The following is a 19,053-nucleotide window of genomic DNA, read 5'->3' on the forward strand; positions in this document are numbered from 1 at the left end:
CTGGGCCGACCTTCACTTTCTCTGCCCTGGCCTTCCGTGCATCCCCATAAGTGTACCCAGGTTGCTCAGCCCTGCAGTCACGTGAGAGGCCCATATCCCGCTCCCCTTACCCTGGAGAACCCCTCTCCCTCTCGCCCACAGCTCCCAAGAGGCCCAGGCGTGCCCCCATGCTATCCACCTTCCTCAGAGCGGGGGTGGGGCTGCTCTGGGGCTTGCCCCCGCCCTGCCAATGGGATTCTGGGCCTCACTTGGAGCCCTGGGCTGGGCTGGGCTGAGCTGCAGGGAGGCTGAGCAGCCTGTAGAGGGCAGCACACGCGCGGCTTCCCAGCCAGCCGCCCTGAAGGACGTGGAGGGGAGGCAGCCAGTCCTGGAAGGGCCTGGGCTTGGACCACATGGCTTCCCCCAGGGTGAGAGCCGCTTGTCCTCCCACCGTTTGCTTTCTCCTGATGATCAGGTTCCAGGAGTTATCAAAGAATAGCCTCTGAGCTGCATGGAGAAAGCCATGGAGACAGCCAGGTGAGTTGGGAGTCTGCTCAGAAAGGGCAGAGGGTCCCACAACAGGCCCAGAACCCAGTGGGGGAACCTGGAGAGCCCCCTGCGTGGGCGAACCTACTGCTCTATCGCCCACCCACCTCCAGTCCACAGAGATCCCGCCCACACTGCCTGGCCTCCCTGGCACCCAAGGCGCTGCCAGGAGTCAAGGTCACCAGAGAATCTGCCCTCAGAGAGGGCTGAGAACCCACCCGGGGAGTATGGATGAACCCTACAGAGGCAGAAAGCAAAATGGGTGAGAGCCCGAGGGAGGGAGAGAGAGCGGCTGCAGCGGGAGCTCAGAGGAGGGAGGAGGCTGCCTGGGCTGCGCTTGTCATGGGAGCAGGTCCCAGGGGGGCCACTTCTGCATCTGTGGAAAGCACAGGGCTTGGGGCAGGGGACCTCTGTTTACACCCAGCTCAGCCTCGTTCCCTGAGGCTGGAACAGAGGTCGGTGGGGGCAAACAGACCCTGAGCAAGAAGCAAACCCGAAGACAGAGCAACCCTGCCCAGATCTGGGGCCTATGAGGGTATGAACCTAAAATATCTGAGACAGGTCTCAATCAAGTTAGAAAGTTTATTTTGCCAAGGTTAAGCAAGCGGCCATGACACAGCCTTAAGCCATCCTGACAACATGTGCCCAAGGTGATTGGCATCAGCTTCCTTTTGTATATTTTAGGGTGACATGAGACATTCATCAATATGTATAAGATGTACATTGACTTGGTGCAGAAGGGCGGGACAACTGGAAGTGGAGGCTTCCAGGTCATAGGTAGATAAGAGACAAAAGGTTGCATTCTTTTGGGTCTTCGATCAGCCTTTCATTGAATACACAACATATATTTAAGAGGGTAGAGGTAGAGGAATAGTCACTTATGCCTTTGGCTCAGTGAATCTGCATTTTTACATAAACAATAGGGCGGAGGAAGCAGATATGCAGTCTCAGGTGAGCAGAGGGATGACTTTCTGTCCCACACCTGTGAAGATCAGCTATCAATGTACATTGCCAGGGTGAAACTCAGCATAACTGTTTTAAGGTAAGGATCTTGAGGCCCACAAATAATTTCCTTGTGGGCAAATTGGGAGGGAGCTATGTAGATTTTCTATCCTTGTAGCTATCTTATTTAGAAGTAAAGTGGGAGGCAGGTTTGCTTGACACAGTTCCCTGCTTGACTTTTCCCTTTGGCTTAGTGGTTTTGGAGTCCTGGTATTATTTTCTTTTTAGAAGAGATTAAATGAGATGTGTGTGCAATGCACTGCACACCACCTTCCTCAGAGACAGAGAGGGCCCAGAATTCGAGTCTGTGTTTCGTATAGCCTCATTTAAAGAACATGAAAAGAAACAGATGACATTCACTGATACTCATTCATCCTTTTCATCTGAGACCCTTCAGCTTTTAGGTGTCTGTGTAAGACAATGGAGAATCTCCTTAGTCAGAGTCAGGAGTCCTGGATTCCAACACTGACCCTGAGAAGCAGCCAGCTGTGGGACCTGGCACAGGACACCTCCCCTCCATAGAAATGAAGATAAACCTCCCATCCTGTAGAGTTTACTGATTCTCTGTCCCTGTTTGCTCACTGAGGCATAAGTTACATGCAGTAAACTGTTCACTTTAAAAGAAAAAAGAAAAACAGGGTCTCACTGTGTCGCTCAGGATAGAGTGCAGTGGTGCAATCTCAACTCACTGCAACCTTGGTCTCCTGGGCTCAAGTGATCCTCCCACCTCAGCCTCCTGAGTAGCTGGGACTAGGTGCACACTACGACGCCTGGCTAATTTTAGTATTTTTGGTAGATATGGGATTTCCCCATGTTGCCCAGGCTGGTTTCGAACTCCTGAGCTCAAGCGGTCTGCCCACCTCAGCCTCCCACAGTACTGGAATTACAGACGTGAACCACTGCACCCGGCCTCAACTGTTCACTTTTTAAGTGTTTCATTTCATCTATGACAACTGTGTACTCACATGTAACCATTATGCAATCAAGACACAGAAGATTCCCACCACCCCCAGAAAAATCCTTTTCTGCCCCTTTTAGGCAATTTCCACCACCTGGACAAGAGACAGCTACTTCCTCACTGGCTTTTAGGAGACTAATGACTTTCATATATCTGAAGGTACTTAGGAAAATCTCAAGTAAAAGCGTATTCCAAGAATGTAAATGTGTTCAAAAATAAGGTACCATACCAACAGTATCAATAAGCAAACATCATATAGTCTCAATGGAGGCTGAAAAGGCATTTAGGATAATTAGACACCTGTTCTGGCTCTTAGAACGGAATAGGAGGACACTTCACAATGATAAGAATTTCTGTAAGAAAACAAGAGCCAATTAATGGTGAAAGGCCTAGGTTTTCCCAGTGAAATCAAATGAAGATCAAAATGCCTGCCTTCTCTAAACACCCTTCCTCGTCCTGAGAGTTCTAACCTATGCAACAAGACATAGAACAAAAACAGAGACAGGTCTCCTGAAAGAGAGAAGAAAAAAAAAATCACAATATTCAGTATGATTGTATACTTAAGAACTGTAAGTTATAACAATAGTAATTTAAAACATGTATATGTGGATGAATGTGCACAAAATATAGCAGATAACCATTTAGAAAATGTATTTACAAGAGCATTCATTTCATAAGGGTTACAGAACACATAATATACAAAGCAACAGCCTTAGTAAGAAATAGCAATAATTGGAGTGGAGTAGGGGGAGAGAGAGCATTATGAAAAATAGCGCATTTTATTATAATTGTTTTACTATGTCCCTACTAATGTGGGAAGTCCCTTAGAGCAGGTACTGCATATTTTAATCTTGCCATACATTTTGCCTGGTACAAAATCAATTCTCACTAAATACTTGTAAAATCATTGTATGCAGGAGGTAATAAACATTTTCTGTTATTGTTACTCCTCATTAGGTAACTCATTCCTGGCTGGACATGGTAGTTCATGCCTGTAATCCCAGCACTTTGGGAGGCCGAGGCAGGTGGATTGCTTGAGTTCAGGAGTTCGAGACCAGCCTGGGCAATACAACAAAACATTGTTCCTACAAAAATTAGCTAGGCGTGGTGGCCTGTGCCTGTAGTCCTAGCTACTCAGGAGGGTGAGGTGGGAGGATCTCTTGAGCCCAGGAGGTCGAGGCTGCAATGAACCATGATTGTGCCACTACACTCCAGCCTGGGCAACACAGTGAGATCCTGTCTCAAGAAAACAAAAACAAAAACAAAAAAAACCTCATTCTTCTAGGTAGAGTTTGTGCCTTCACAGTGGTTTTTAATGCTGATTCATAATAGAATCTCTTAGGGAGCTGTAAAATATATGCTGGGTCTACAGAAAAGATTTTTGACATGAGTGGAAGATAAGCCATTTCAGCATACATATGATAACTATAAAACAAGAACCAAATGGAAATTTTAGAACTGAAAATTCCACTCTCTGAAATGAAAAATTTATGTGGATTTTCTTAAGAGAGATTGAACAGGGCTGGGTGCGGTGGCTCACGCCTGTAATCCAAGCACTTTGGGAGGCCGAGGCGGGTGGATCACCTGAGGTCAGGAGTCCAAGACCAGCCTGGCCAACATAGTGAAACCCTGTCTCTACTAAAAATACAAAAAATTAGCTAGGTGTGGTGGCAGATGCCTGTAATCCCAGCTACTTGGGAGCCTGAGGCCAAATTGCCTGAACCCAGGAGGCGGAGGTTGCAGTGAGCCGAGATCATGCCACTGCACTCCAGCCTGGGCAACAAGAGCAAACACTCTGTTTCAAAAAAAAAAAAAAGAAAGAGAGAGATTGAACATTATAGAAGAATGAGTGAACTTGAAAAGAGATCAATAGAAACCATTCCATCTGAAGTACATGGGAAAATGGGACTGAAAGAAAACAAGGAAGTGAGTCTCAGTGACCTGTGGTACAATATCACGCACCACACATGGAACCAGGGACCAAGAAGAAATGGCTGGAAAAGATGAGGAAAAAAATGGTTGATTTATTTTCAAATGTAGTGAAAAAACATCAACTTAACGATTCAAAAAGCTTATAAACCCCTCAGAAAAATAAATGTAAAGAAAACCCTACCTGGACACATCATAGTCAATCATACAGAGCAAATTTTGTGCATTCACAGGGAACAAAGATATGAATGACAGCTGACCCAAAACAATGGAGGCTCAGGATGTGTGAAATGGTGAAAGAAACCTGTTGACCCATTATTCACACCCAGTGAAAACATCCTTTAAAAACAAAGGAGAAAGGAATAAATTGTAAGAGATTGTATTTTCCAAATTTGACCACAACAATAAATGTAACCAGAATAAACAAACCAATTAAAAGGAAGTTTCCCCAACTGGAAAAAAAAGCAAGCAGAAATTATAAACTATGTAAAATATATGCACCTTAAATATAAAGCTTCAGATAGATTGAAAGTAAAAGATGGGAAGAGATATAAAACACAACTGTAAAGCATGAGAAAGCTAGTGTGGCTTTCTTCATGTCAAAGAAAGTAGATTCAAGATAGGGCATATTAGCAAAGATAAGGAGGGATGTATAATGATAAGAGGATCAATTCATCAGAATGACATAATACTAAAAAAAAGTGTGTATCTAATATGGATGCAAAGAAGGGAACAACAGACACTGGGGCCTACTTAAGGGTAGAAAGTGGGAGGAGGGAGAGGATCAGAAAAAATAACTATTAGGTACTAGGCTTAGTACCTGGGTGATGAAATAATCTGTACAACAAACCCCCATGACACAAGTTTACCTATATAATAAACTTGGACACGTAGCCCTGAACCTAAAATAAAGTTTAAAAATGTATTAAAAATATGTGTGTACCTAATAACAGAGCTTCAAAGATTTGCAGCAGAAACGGACAGAATTAGTGAGAGAAATGGACAAATGCACGATCATAGCTAGAGATTTTTAACATCCCTTGCTGAACAACTGATAGAACCAGTAAAAAAAAATCAATGAAGTCATAGACAATCTGAAAAAATTATCAACCACCTTGAGCTAATAAACATTTATAGAGTACTACACTGAACAACTATAGAATGTTCATTCATTTTGAGTGCATATAGTATGTTCACTAAGGTAGACCCTATTCTGGGCCTTAAAAACAGTCTTGATAAATTCAAAAGAATTGAAATTGTACAGAATATATTCTTTAGGTTGCAGAGGAATTGAATTAGATATCAGTAAGAATAAGAGATATAGAAAAGACTATCATATTGCAATTTAAACAACCATGGGCCAGAGAAGAAACCTTATGGAAATCAGAAATATTTCAAACTAAATGATAATGCAAAATATCAAAATTGATAGGATGTAACTACGGGACATAGAGAGTATGAGTGCTTATATTAGTAAAGAAAAAAAGACAGAAAACAATGATCCAGGCTTCCACTTAAAAGCTGGAGAAAGAAGAGCAATATAAACCCAGAATAAGTATAAGAAAGGCAATAATCAGGAGAGGAAAACTATAGAATAGGAAACAGGAACACCCTGAAAATAATAAAGAAATTAACACAGACAGCATAGCTATTTGAAAAGAATAGTAACATTTATAAATCTGTGTTTCAGAAGAAAACCGTAGGATTAGATTAACCTGTGATTCCTGGCTGGCCACGAGGTCACCCATGGCATGGAGCTGCCCACAACGCCCTTCTCAGCATGAAGCATCCTGAAAAATTCAGGGCCAGGTTCTCCAGGATTGGGGAGTTGGTAAGTAGAAAGGAGGACTGAAACCAGCCCAATTGTCCCATAGAGCTGATGTTTATGGTTTCTTTGAAAAAACATAGAGATTTATCCTCCCGGTGTTAAAACTTGAGAAAGTTATGTTTGTCTTAACTGAGTTCCTTTATCAGGAAACCCACCATCAAGCTTCCCAGACAGTATCAAGGAGCTGAAACTTCCTGAGATCACTGCATCTGAACAGTGAGAGATGCCAGGCCCCTCATCACCATAATTGCCTAACCAACCACATGCTTCCTGTTGACCAGCCTCTCTTCCTTACCTGCTCTCTAATTCCTGTTTTCCTGCACATGGTTACCTTCTTTACCCCTCTCTAGTTCCTGTTTTCTCACACACGTTTACTTTCCTTGCCCCTCTCTAATTCCTGTTTTCCAGCATTTGGTTACATTTCTTCTCTGCTATATAATCCTTTAATTTTCCCTGGGAATACTTGTTGTCTCAGTGATTGGCCATCTGTGCATCAAGCAGCAGGACCTAGGCCAAAACTCTGGTGTTTCAGTAACAAGAATAGCTTACCACCTATGGACAATTTTCATGCCTGTGTCTCTATGGGTTGCTCAGAAAGTTCACCACAACAACTAATATAAACTACATACCAGGAAATTCATCAAAATTACTACTACTTTTTGTCATTCCTCCATCTAAAGATGCTTCAAGCCCAACATCTAGAAATCTCAACTGACTGTCCTCTGGGCTAAAAACTGGGCTTGTATCATTTGCTCCAACCATTAACCTTTACTTTTCTTTTGTTTCCATAGAAATGCCTCTTATTAAATACCTGACTGACCACACCATATAGAGGCCTAACCTAGGTGAAAGACCACCTGTAACATCACCTCCTGGTAGGAAGAATCAATATCGTGAAAATGGCCATACTGCCCAAGGTAATTTATAGATTCAATGCCATCCCCATCAAGCTACCAATGACTTTCTTCACAGAATTGGAAAAAACTACTTTAAAGTTCATATGGAACCAAAAAAGAGCCCACATTGCCAAGTCAATCCTAAGCCAAAAGAACAAAGCTGGAGGCATCACACTACCTGACTTCAAACTATACTACAAGGCTACAGTAATCAAAACAGCATGGTACTGGTACCAAAACAGAGATATAGATCAATGGAACAGAACAGAGCCCTCAGAAATAATGCTGCATATCTACAACTATCTGATCTTTGACAAACCTGAGAAAAACAAGCAATAGGGAAAGGATTCCCTATTTAATAAATGGTGCTGGGAAAACTGGCTAGCCATATGTAGAAAGCTGAAACTGGATCCCTTCCTTACACCTTATACAAAAATCAATTCAAGATGGATTAAAGACTTAAATGTTAGACCTAAAACCATAAAAACCCTAGAAGAAAACCTAGGCATTACCATTCAGGACATAGGCATGGGCAAGGACTTCATGTCTAAAACACCAAAAGCAATGGCAACAAAAGCCAAAATTGACAAATGGGATCTAATTAAACTCAAGAGCTTCTGCACAGCAAAAGAAACTACCATCAGAGTGAACAGGCAGCCTACAAAATGGGAGAAAATTTTCACAACCTACTCATCTGACAAAAGGTTAATATCCAGAATCTGCAATGAACTCAAACAAATTTACAAGAAGAAAACAAACAACCCCATCAAAAAGTGGGCAAAGGACACGAACAGACACTTCTCAAAAGAAGACATTTATGCAGCCAAAAAACACATGAAAAAATGCTCACCATCACTGGCCATCAGAGAAATGCAAATCAAAACCACAATGAGATACCATCTCACACCAGTTAGAATGGCAATCATTAAAAAGTCAGGAAACAACAGGTGCTGGAGAGGATGTGGAGAAACAGGAACACTTTTACACTGTTGGTGGGACTGTAAACTAGTTCAACCATTGTGGAAGTCAGTGTGGTGATTCCTCAGGCATCTAGAACTAGAAATACCATTTGACCCAGCCATCCCATTACTGGGTATATACCCAAAGGATTATAAATCATGCTGCTATAAAGACACATGCACACGTATGTTTATTGTGGCATTATTCACAATAGCAAAGACTTGGAACCAACCCAAGTGTCCAACAATGATAGACGGGATTAAGAAAATGTGGCACATATACACCATGGAATACTATGCAGCCATAAAAAATGATGAGTTCACGTCCTTTGTAGGGACATGGATGAAATTGGAAATCATCATTCTCAGTAAACCATCGCAAGAACAAAAAACCAAACACCGCATATTCTCACTCATAGGTGGGAATTGAACAATGAGAACACATGGACACAGGAAGGGGAACATCACACTTCGGGGACTGTTGTGGGGTGGAGGGAGGGGGGAGGGATAGCATTGGGAGATATACCTAATGCTAGATGACGAGTTAGTGGGTGCAGCGCACCAGCATGGCACACATATACATATGTAACTAACCTGCACATTGTGCACATGTACCCTAAAACTTAAAGTGTAATAATAATAAATAAATAAATAAAATAAAATAAAGTGATTATAAAACTTTAAAAAAAAATCACCTCCTAAAATGAGATACAACTGCCTAACTGGATAAAACTCTTCTCATGACTAAGAGACTTATTCAATAAGATATGGGGCAATATAGTTAGACTTATGTCTGGTCTCTTGCAATTTATGTTCCTGTTTTCCTTTATAGGTCTCTTGCCACTCAGTTACTAACCTCATTCTTCTCTCCACAGCCATCAACTCAACTTTTAATACATGAAACTTCTCGGGAAGTTCCAGATGAGGGAAATGAGGGGGTTAAAATATGCTATTTTAGCATATTGACTATTTAAGTTAAAGATACTTGAAAAACAGCAAGTGTGAAAAGATCACGCCCTGTGAGTGGGACAAGGGAAGTTTTCCAATTTCATAAAGACACCAGCTACTGGGTTTAGGGCCCAAACTTATCCAATATGACCTCTTCTTAAGTAATTATATCTGCAAAGAACCCATTTCTAAATAAGATCACATTCACAGGTATCAGAGTGTAGGGCTTCAAAATATGCTTTAGGGGGACACATTCAACCCATAAAAGCATACCAAGAAAATATGGTCCATGTACAGGGAAAGAAGAAATTGACAGATACCTGGGGAAGTTCAGACATTGGACTTTTTGGGCAAATGCTTTAAATCAACAATCTTAAATATGCTCAGATATTTAAAGGATGTGTGTGTGTGTGTGTGAGTGTGTGTGTGTGTGTATGTGTGTTCTAGAAGATTGCGGAGGATTAAAACAGTAGCTCGCAGCCCGTGGCTTCCAGGATGAGGCTGAGGAGTCCATGGGCAGGAGCTGGAGGGAAATATTCTAGGGAAACCCAGAGCAGCACCTACACCTTTCCTTTGGGGAAACATCGATGCATCTATAGATATCTATACATACCTGTATGCACATATAGAGAATATCCATAAAGAGATAAGAATTATTAAAAGGTCCCCAGTGGAAATCCTGGGGCTAAAAAAAATAAAGTAGCTGAAGTAAACAACACAGCAGAGGGATTCCACAGCAGATTTGATCAGGCAGAAGAAGGAATCTGCTAATTTGAAGATAGGAGAAAAGAACAGGCCAGAGAGCCTCTGTGGTGTGCACGGAGGGCAGGAACTGCTTCACAAAAGCACACCTTCCCTTGCTTGTCTTTTCTCACACTAGAGAAAGCAGTAGATGATCCTGTCTTTGAAGAGTGTGTTGTTAACATCAAGCATAAGAAGATGGTAATTAGGGGTAAAATCCTGAGGTATGTATGATTTAATGACCAAATTAACTATGGGAACTTACTTAAGATGTGTAGAGGTTTTGTTTGTTTTTCTTTTTGCCCCTGTCCTCCCATTCTTCCTTGAAACAGCTCTGAGTAACACAGGCTGTGTTCTTGCTGTGACTCACACCTCCCTGCCTTCTCTTCCTGCAGGCTTGATGAAGGTGGGGGGTTGTTTCCTGCCTTGGACTCCCTGGAATTTAAAGTGACAGAGTCTTGGGGACTGGAATTCAGCACCTCCTTCTTCCTCTCCCTGTGGGGACAGGGACACCAGCACTGGCTTGGCTCACCCACAGCCTCCCCTGGGGTTCTCTGGCTGCACCTGGGGCTTCTGAGTGCTGCAGTCCAGCTCTGATGGAGCTGTCAGGGAAGAGGCAGTAGGTCCCTGAGTGTTGAACTGGCCCTGGTTGCTGGGGAAGTCCTGGTTCTGGGGGAGTCCCATGGTCCCTCTCCTGTGGCTTCCTCCAGCCCTGGGCAGACCTTCACTTTTTCTCCTTCAACCCTTCCTGCATCCTCATCAGTGGGCCCAGGTTGCTCAGACCTGGAAGCACCTGGGAGACCCATTTCCCACTCCCCTTGCCCTGGAGGACCCGCTCTCCCTCTCATCCACAGCTCCTGGGAGGCCCAGGCATGCCCCCCACTGTCCACCTCCCCTAGAGGAGAGATGGGGCTGCTCTGTGCTCCCCACTGCTTCCCTCCTGCCCTGCCCATGAGCTCCTCAGCCTCACTTGGAGTCATGGGCTGTGAGCTATGGTTTGAATCCTCCACAATCCTCCAGTCTCATCTTTCCTCCTCTTATTGTTGACCATGCTTTTCCTCCTGCTCAATTCTCCCTTTTTTTCTTCCCTTTTCCTCCAAGTCAACACTAGGTAGGGCTCTACGTGTGTGACCCTTCATTACAGGCGACCCTTGTTCTTCAACTCTGTGCCCTTTTTCCTGACATTTGGCCTCTACCCTGAGCCCCCAAAACATACGGTCAATAAAATTCTGTGAGTCCCACTCCAAAGATGGAGAGGATGGCCTGTGTTCTTGAGATGGGCAAAGGTGAGAGTCCAGTGTCATGCTCCACCCAAATACCAGCCCCTATCCCCAAAACCTCAATCACCATTATGCTGAGGGCAAAGAAGTTGTGAATATTTGTGAATACATCTTTGGCCAAATTTCTAATCACCTTCATTAGGTGGCTTCCTAGAAGAAGTAGAATATCACACACACACACACACACACACACACACACACAGCTGTGATTCCTACCAACAGTGCATCACTTTAGATTTGACATCACTGCTCTTTGATTTTCACTTTTGCTAACTAGGAAATAATTAATTGACCTCGATATGCAATTCTCTGCTTATTGAATTGTGTCCCGTGTATTGATGTGTTGTTTGAATTTCTTTGTTCAAGCTGAATTTTTTAGGATTTGTGTATTGTCTGGGAAGACAGACTGCATGCTTCCCAAATACTAATAACAAATTTCTAGTCTTTTTAATTTGCCTCTTCTTTTTGTCTTAGATTTTAATGTACAGAAGTTTTAAATTTTAAGTAGTTGAATCTATAGGTACACTTATTTTTTTTATGGTCATAAACTTAGAAAGTCCTTTGACCAACATAAAATAAGAGAACTCTAATTTCTTAGGGAGATTTTTATTAAATGATTAGATTTGTAGCATATAGCTGTATAAAATAAGACTATCTCTAATTTCTTAGGGAGGTTTTATTAAATGATTAGATTTGTAGCATATCATCGTGTAAAGTACATGGACATTATTTTTGATATAGAAAGTGTAGTGTTCCCCTTCATTGTTCTGAGTTACTCTCATCTGTCCAACCCCAGTAAGCCACTGATTATTCCCTTTCTCTGAACTTTGTGGTGTTTATGGAAGCTTCATTCCGTAGCATGAAGGTGTCAATCATTAATCTCAGGTGGTTAGTCCTCAGGCATCTCCCTGCTCTGAGCTGAGGGGTGTGGTAGTGTTGAAAGTTGGCAGTGCTCTGATCACGTGGTTGGTTCCACTGGCAACCAGCCCCTCTCCTGCAAGAGCCACCTCATCAGTATCAACTCAGGAATGCTGGAAATCATTTTATGAATAAAAAATAAAGCCCCTCTCACCACAATTACTCAAGAAACTTCAATATTTTAAAGCTCTGTTCCCAGAGCCAGGAGCAGAGAAAAAAAAATAGATGTTCCTTATTATATCCCAGCCATGAATACCAGGAGAGAGGATCACTGGGGCCATTTCAGAAGCTGTTTACCATGGGCTCCATGTGCGCTCAGGGAAGGGTCATGGTCAGAAAGAAAAAGAGTGGATGAGGAATGTGATTGATGGCAAATGTTTGCTAATGTGGGACTAGCTGGACCCTCTGTTTTCTGGTGGTTCCTGAATCAGAGTTCTAGCACTACATACTGGAGTATGGATTGGCTGTTTCAGGAACCTGATCTCTCTGCAATCGTTAGATTTCTGCATAAAGATTTAGCATAAATACTCTGTACAGAAGAAAAGAAAAAATTAAAAATTATATTTAATTATGTTTTGAGGCCCTCGTGAATTTTTTTTTTTTTTCTTTTTTTTTTGAGACGGAGTCTTGCTGTGTCTCCCAGGCTGGAGTGCAGTGGCACGATCTCGGCTCACTGCAAGCTCCGCCTCCCAGGTTCCCACCATTCTCCTGCCTCAGCCTCCTGAGTAGCTGGGACTACAGGTGCCCGCCACCACGCCTGGCTAACTTTTTTTGTACTTTTTAGTAGAGACGGGGTTTCATCGTGTTAGCCAGGACGATCTCGATCTCCTGACCTCATGATCTGCCCTCCTTGGCCTCCCAAAGTGCTGGGATTACAGGCGTGAGCCACTGCACCTGGCCATGAAATATTTAAAGAAATTACACCACACAACCCATATTGACATCAACTGACCCCTAGAAACTAGTGGAGGAATGTGTTAGGAAAAAATATTCTGCCAGGGACCCATCTGATATTGGCCTGACCACCTGAGCTCAGACATTGGTCCCACTCATTAACAGATCTAAGAAACATGAGGTACCAGCCCTACTACCAAAAACTCTGAGTGCTATAGGCTCAGACAAAATGGCAAAGTTCTAGCTGAGAGAATATTAACAAATTACAGTGAGCAATATGTTCATAGTTCAAGACACTTCTGTGAACAGATGTGTGGATTTTCTTCACTCTGATCAATTCTCCCACAACAGATGACTGCCCATAATTCAATTCACTTCTGACACTAATCAGAGGTAGTGCTGACCCCACAGGGTAAAAACTCAGTCCCACAAGACTCCCCCCACTTCAGGGGCAAACCACAAGTAGGAGGTCTGTGTCCGCATCCAGATTTCATCTTGAATTGGCTCTGTGTCCCACCAAAATCTCCTTTAGAATTGTAATCCCCGTGGGTCAGGGGAGGGACCTGGTGGGAGATGTCTGGATCTTGGGGGTGGTTCCCCCATGCTGTTCTCATGATAGTGAGTACGTTCTGATGGTTTTATAAGGGTTTGGCAGTTCCTCCTTCACTCTCTTCTCTTCCTCCTGCCACCTTGTGAAGAAGGTGCCTGCTTCCCCATCTCCTTCCACCATGATTGTGAGTTTCCTGAGGTCTCCCCAGCCATGGTGAACTGTGAGTCAATTAAAGCTCTTTACTTTATAAATTGCCCAGTCTCAGGTATCTCTTTATAGCAGGGTGAAAATGGACTAAAACAGGGTCCCCAAGTCATCCACACCTTCTGTCTGACTTAGCTACTGATAAATAATAGTGTTTGGTGACCCTAAATGTCTAAAAATGGAGTCATTTATGGCAGGTGATCAGCCCACAGTGAAACTGCTGACCCCTCAGAGTGAGAAGCGTATGTGTGGTGGACTGAGGTGATGGGAGGACCTGCTGTGGACAGGCACCCCCTAGACCAGACAAGCAAGTGAAGCCAGAAGTCAGCTGAGATCTTGGCTACAGACAAGCCTGCAGAGGGCCATAAAAACCGCAAAGACTCTGACCATAGCCAAGCAGCTGCTGCAGCGCTGCCCATGAAAACTCAGAGACCTCTTTCCCATGGGCTATTGGAAGAAGAGCAGCGACCCCCACCCTGGTCCATATTCTGAGGAAACCCGGACCTGCCAGTGTGTCAGTCAGCATGCTGGTCTCCTGACATGCTCACTGTGGTCCCTTCCCCACCATCTCATCACTGCCTGTATGTGTTGACTATATTTACATGAGTGTTTATATGCAAAAGCCACACAATAAACTTTGAATTTGCTGCAGGGAATTAAGGAACCAGAGAGACTGATCAGGGTGCAGGAGAGTTTTTATTTTAGGTGTACACCGGCTCAGCAGACATGTGTCCTGAAAGTCTGAGCAGCAGACAAAGAAAGCAGTCACCTTTTAAGCAGTTTGTGGCAGGAGTTACCTGATGCTGGAAGCAGACTTACAGAAGGGAGAACAAAGACAGTTAATTATCATGTAACATTCTTTAGCTTACATTTTGGGAAAGCATGTGCTGTAACTTATGCTTATTTAGTAAGTATAAGTTAAGAGAAACAGAAACTACAAGGTATGTGGAAAGAGACAAGGTTAATGTCTCAGGGTCTTTACAGAAAGGCAGTTAATATTCTTTCTTAGCTCTTACTTTGGTGGGGTGGTCACTAATGCCCATTGCAGCTTTACTTTTTCTGTATTTTTTCATTCTATAAGGACAATTAATATCTTTTAATTTTTCTACTTCAAATTCATAAGAATTTCATTGGCCATTGAGTCATTGTGAAACCTCTTGGTCCCCCCACAACTAGGCTAATTGGAACCCGACATGGGAGCCACCAACTGGAAGTTCCCATGACCCCCTTCTCAAGTTTCATCATTCACTAGGCCGGCTCACAGAAGCCAAAAACACAGTTTACCTGCTATTGTCAATTTATTATAGAGGATTTTTTAATGATATCAATCAACAGCCAGATGAAGAGATACACAGGGTCAGGGTCGTGAGGGTGCCCAGTGCAGGAGCTCTGTCCCTGTGGAATTAGGGCGTGCCACCCTCCCGACATGTGGATGGGTACTTGTTCACAAACCCAGAGTCTCTCTGAACTTTGTCCTCTTAAGCTTCTTTGGAGGCTTCATTGCTCAAGCTTGAGTGATTACATCATTGAACTTTGGTGATCACCTCAACATTCAGCCCCTCTTCTCTCACCAGAGGCTGGGACAGGGGGAGGGCATTTGCAGCTTCCACCAGGTAAGCAAAACCCAAGCAAAACTTCAGCAGGGGTTGAAGGTTCAACCCTCTAATCATAGGCCAGTTCCCCCTCCCAAGGCTGTCCAGGAGCCCCTAGCCATCAGTCATCTCACTGTTGTACAAAGAGACATTGATCACTTCAGAGATTCCAAGGATTTCAGGAGCTTTGTGGCAAGAAACAGGAGCTGAGATCAAATATGTATCTCTTATTATTTCACAGTCCACAGCCAGGTCTCTGGACTCCCTTACAGCAAAACGATATGCAACTCAAAAGATACTGGTAGGTTACTAGGCCTCCTCAGCCATTGATAATTAGTCCAGTCTGTCATCATGTTATATGAAAATGTCTCCTAGGATGAGGCCACTCAGGTTTGCAGGCCTCTATTCCCTCTGTCAGGTCCTAAAAGCAGGACAGGTCTCAGCAAACATGGAGCTTCCCCCTCCTAGATATCTGGAATAATTGAGCTAAGAGACAATGTCATCTCCTTCTCAGTACTAACGTAACATAAGATTTCCCTCATTACATAACCCACGTGTTCATTCCTTTACTCTCAGCAACTCCTCCTCCTTGTTTTTGTTTCTACTCAAACTTTTCTACTTTGGAAATAACTGTGATGGGCCGGCAGCAATACTAGTGTAACAAATGTGTCCCCTCAGTGCACATCCATTCATACAGGGCAGGGTTACATAGGTGAAGAACTAGTGGGCTATTTTACCAATAGGCAATAAATTAGTCCATTGTGTGTTGCTATAAAGGAATATCTGAGGCTTGGTCATTTATAAAGAAAAGTGGTTTATTTGGCTCACGGTTCTGCAGGCTGCATGAGCATGGCACCTGCATCTGCTCAGCTTCTGGTGAGGGCCTCAGGGAGCTTCCAATCATGGAAGAAGGCAAAGGAGGAGCCAGCACATCACATGGTGAGAGGGAGCAAGAGAGAGAGGTGAGAGGTCCCAGACTCCTTTAAACAACCAGCTCTCTAGTGACTAATAGAGTGAGAACTCACTCTTTACTGTGGAAAGGGCAGTGAGCCATTCATGAGGGTTCTTCCCCCATGACGGAAACACCTTCACCAGGCCCATACCAACCTCAGGAATCACATTTCAATATGACATTTGGAGGGCACACACATCAAAACTGTATCAGGCTATGTAGCTACATTTACTGTTAGCCCCAATTTTGCAAGATTGGGGTCCCATCAGGTCCATAAGAAAATTGACAGAAAAGTCTAAACATAGTCTGTTCCTGGCTTAGGAGTCATTGCTGCTTCCAGCATTTATAGTTGTAGCCCTGGCCCTGTGGCCAATGTACCAGGTGGTCAGTGGGGAGAAGGGGAGAGTTGAGGTAACACAGGGAAGAAAGACAAAAATGACAGTCACTGGCCGGGCGCGGTGGCTCACGCCTGTAAGGGAGGCCAAGGCAGGTAGATCACCTGAGGTCAGGAGTTTGAGACCAGCCTGACCAACACGGTGAAACCCCGTCTCTGCTAAAAATATAAAAATTAGCTGGGCGTGGTGGCAGGAGGCTAAGGCAGGGGAATCACTTGAACCCGGGAGGTGGAGTTTGTAGTGAGCCAAGATCATGCCATTGCACTCCAGCCTGGGCAACAGAGCGAGACTGTGTCTCAAAAAATAAAACCACTACCACCATCACCACCAACAACAAAATGACAGTCATCATACTAGCACCCACCCTATCTCCTCATCCCCAGATCCACTGGAAAAATGGAGGAAAGTCTGGTGGGGACACTCCTTTAGCCCGCTCATCTGGAGTGGGGGCACACACCAGTGAAGGCGTGGAAGCCAGCCCTTCATGCCTGTATCTCTCCCCATTTTAGACAATCAATGTTTCAAGTGACTGTTCCACTTCCCTATCAAATTATTACTCTAAGGAGGGTATCTCTCTGCCCATTGCTAAACATTATGCACTGAACAGCCTGTTTCTTGGTCCAAGGAAGTGCGACTTAGTGGTCCAAACTAGAATAATACCTTATTTCAGTTCTTTTATATTAATAGCACTCTGGGCATTTGTAGCCTCCACCAGGTAAGCAAAAGACAATCCACAGTCAGTTTCTGTTCCTGTCGAGACTCACCTGTACCCCCCAGGGCACTGCCCTCAGTCTCACTTTCCAAGTATGTTGAGGGCCTCCCCATCAGGGAATCTGCCTCATAGCTGTAGGCAGTCCGTGTCTCTCCCGCTGGCAGACAGAACAGCTCTTACTGGCGTTATGTGCCTGAGAGAGAGCAAGAGGAATGTGTTTTGATTCAGCCCATCTCTGCATCACTGCGGTTCCCCTATATCCACTCCTTTTATTTAATGGCCTCTGGTGACCACCTCAAGGGAGTACATGGTGGGGGGTATCTCCTGCTGATTGCAATCACTTTCCAAACCTGAGGCAGGTTCTACTGAGCAGTATGGATGTGTCCTACTTTAATGCGCTCCTCAAGTCCCCCTAGAGATTGCCAGAGGGTCAGGCCTCATATGGACATCCCTTCAGTAGGCCAGTTTTCCATTACTCTTGGAAACAATGGGGAATGTAGAGACAAATATCCAAATTTAATACACTTTATTTGGAAAGCAAGAATTGCAACGCTTGGCATACACAAAGATCAACTTGTCTTTGATATGTCCAAAGACCAAAAAGAGAAGTTTAGAGGCTTTTTTAAAAGGAGAAATTCTGGCCAGGCGCGGTGGCTCACACCTGTAATCCTGGCACTTTGGGAGGCCGAGGCGGGCAGATCACCATGTCACGAGATCGTGACCATCCTGGCTAACACGGTGAAACCCTATCTCTACTAAAAATACAAAAAAAATAGCTGGGCGTGGTGGTGGGCGCCTGTAGTCCCAGCTACTTGGGGGGCTGAGGCAGGAGAATGGTGTGAACCCAGGTGGCGGAGCTTGCAGTGAGCCAATATCGTGCCACTGCACTCCAGTCTCGGTGACAGAGCGAGACTCCATCTCAAAAAAAAAAAAGGAGAAATACTAAGTATTTTTTTTTTCCAGGAAGCTCATTGGCACTGTCAAATTTGAAGAAGAGGCGTGCTCTGACTGGTGAGTGACTGCAGTGGGTCAGGCTGGTCTTAGAGCAGTAGTAGGTTGTGTCCATAGATATTAGATAGAACTATTAATAGTTTCAGGCTACAGCTACCAGGCTTACAGAGAATTGCAGTTTGGGGGTAATACAGTGATTTTTCTTCCCCATGGCCTCTTGACTCTGTTTTAGTTGGGTGTGACAAGAATGACCCAATTTGTGCGATCAACTTTCACATTCTCCTTCCCAACTCTATGATCAGGATGTTGATGACTGTTCATGAGCCAGAAAAAAACTCAAGTACAGGGGCTTTTGCTGCTGTCAAATCTTCCATCACGCTAGGAAAACAGCATGCAATCCAACCCACCTAGCCAATTTGCCTTTGCCTTCTTCCATCAGAGGGGTGGCCTTCCAAATAGGATGTTGTCCATTCACCTAGGAACGACTGTCTACAAACTAAGTAGCTCTTGGGCAGTCAGTAAAGAGCTGTGTATAGGGCAGTGTCCAAGTGACCACAGAATCCAGCAGCTCCTCACCTAGTTCCAGAGTCAGTCTGAGGGGAACAGAGGCTCCCTACTCATGAGTGTCTCCTCTTTGCCTTCTTCAGGCACCAGGATCCCGTATAAACCATTTCCATTTTGTAATAGAACTCTTCTGGGACTGCCCTCCCCGTTAGAGCTTTTCCAAGATCACTGAAGACATCATGAGTTTTTCAGGTTTCAAGATTATTTTATGTCCTTCAGCCACAGGGGGAGCTTCAGTTAGTGTTCCATCGCAAG

At 44.1% G+C, this 19,053-nt stretch overlaps 1 long non-coding RNA gene across 1 annotated transcript; it reads left to right on the plus strand.

The window, feature by feature from the left end:
• Positions 1-312: 312 nt before the first annotated feature.
• Positions 313-8,489, plus strand: LOC129042348 (uncharacterized). Its single transcript, XR_008504109.2, has 3 exons — positions 313-516; positions 6,105-6,245; positions 7,034-8,489. It is a non-coding gene; the product is annotated as an uncharacterized LOC129042348 (long non-coding RNA).
• Positions 8,490-19,053: the final 10,564 nt, after the last annotated feature.

Source organism: Pongo pygmaeus, chromosome 7 (assembly GCF_028885625.2).
Source record: "Pongo pygmaeus isolate AG05252 chromosome 7, NHGRI_mPonPyg2-v2.0_pri, whole genome shotgun sequence".
NCBI lineage: Eukaryota > Metazoa > Chordata > Mammalia > Primates > Hominidae > Pongo > Pongo pygmaeus.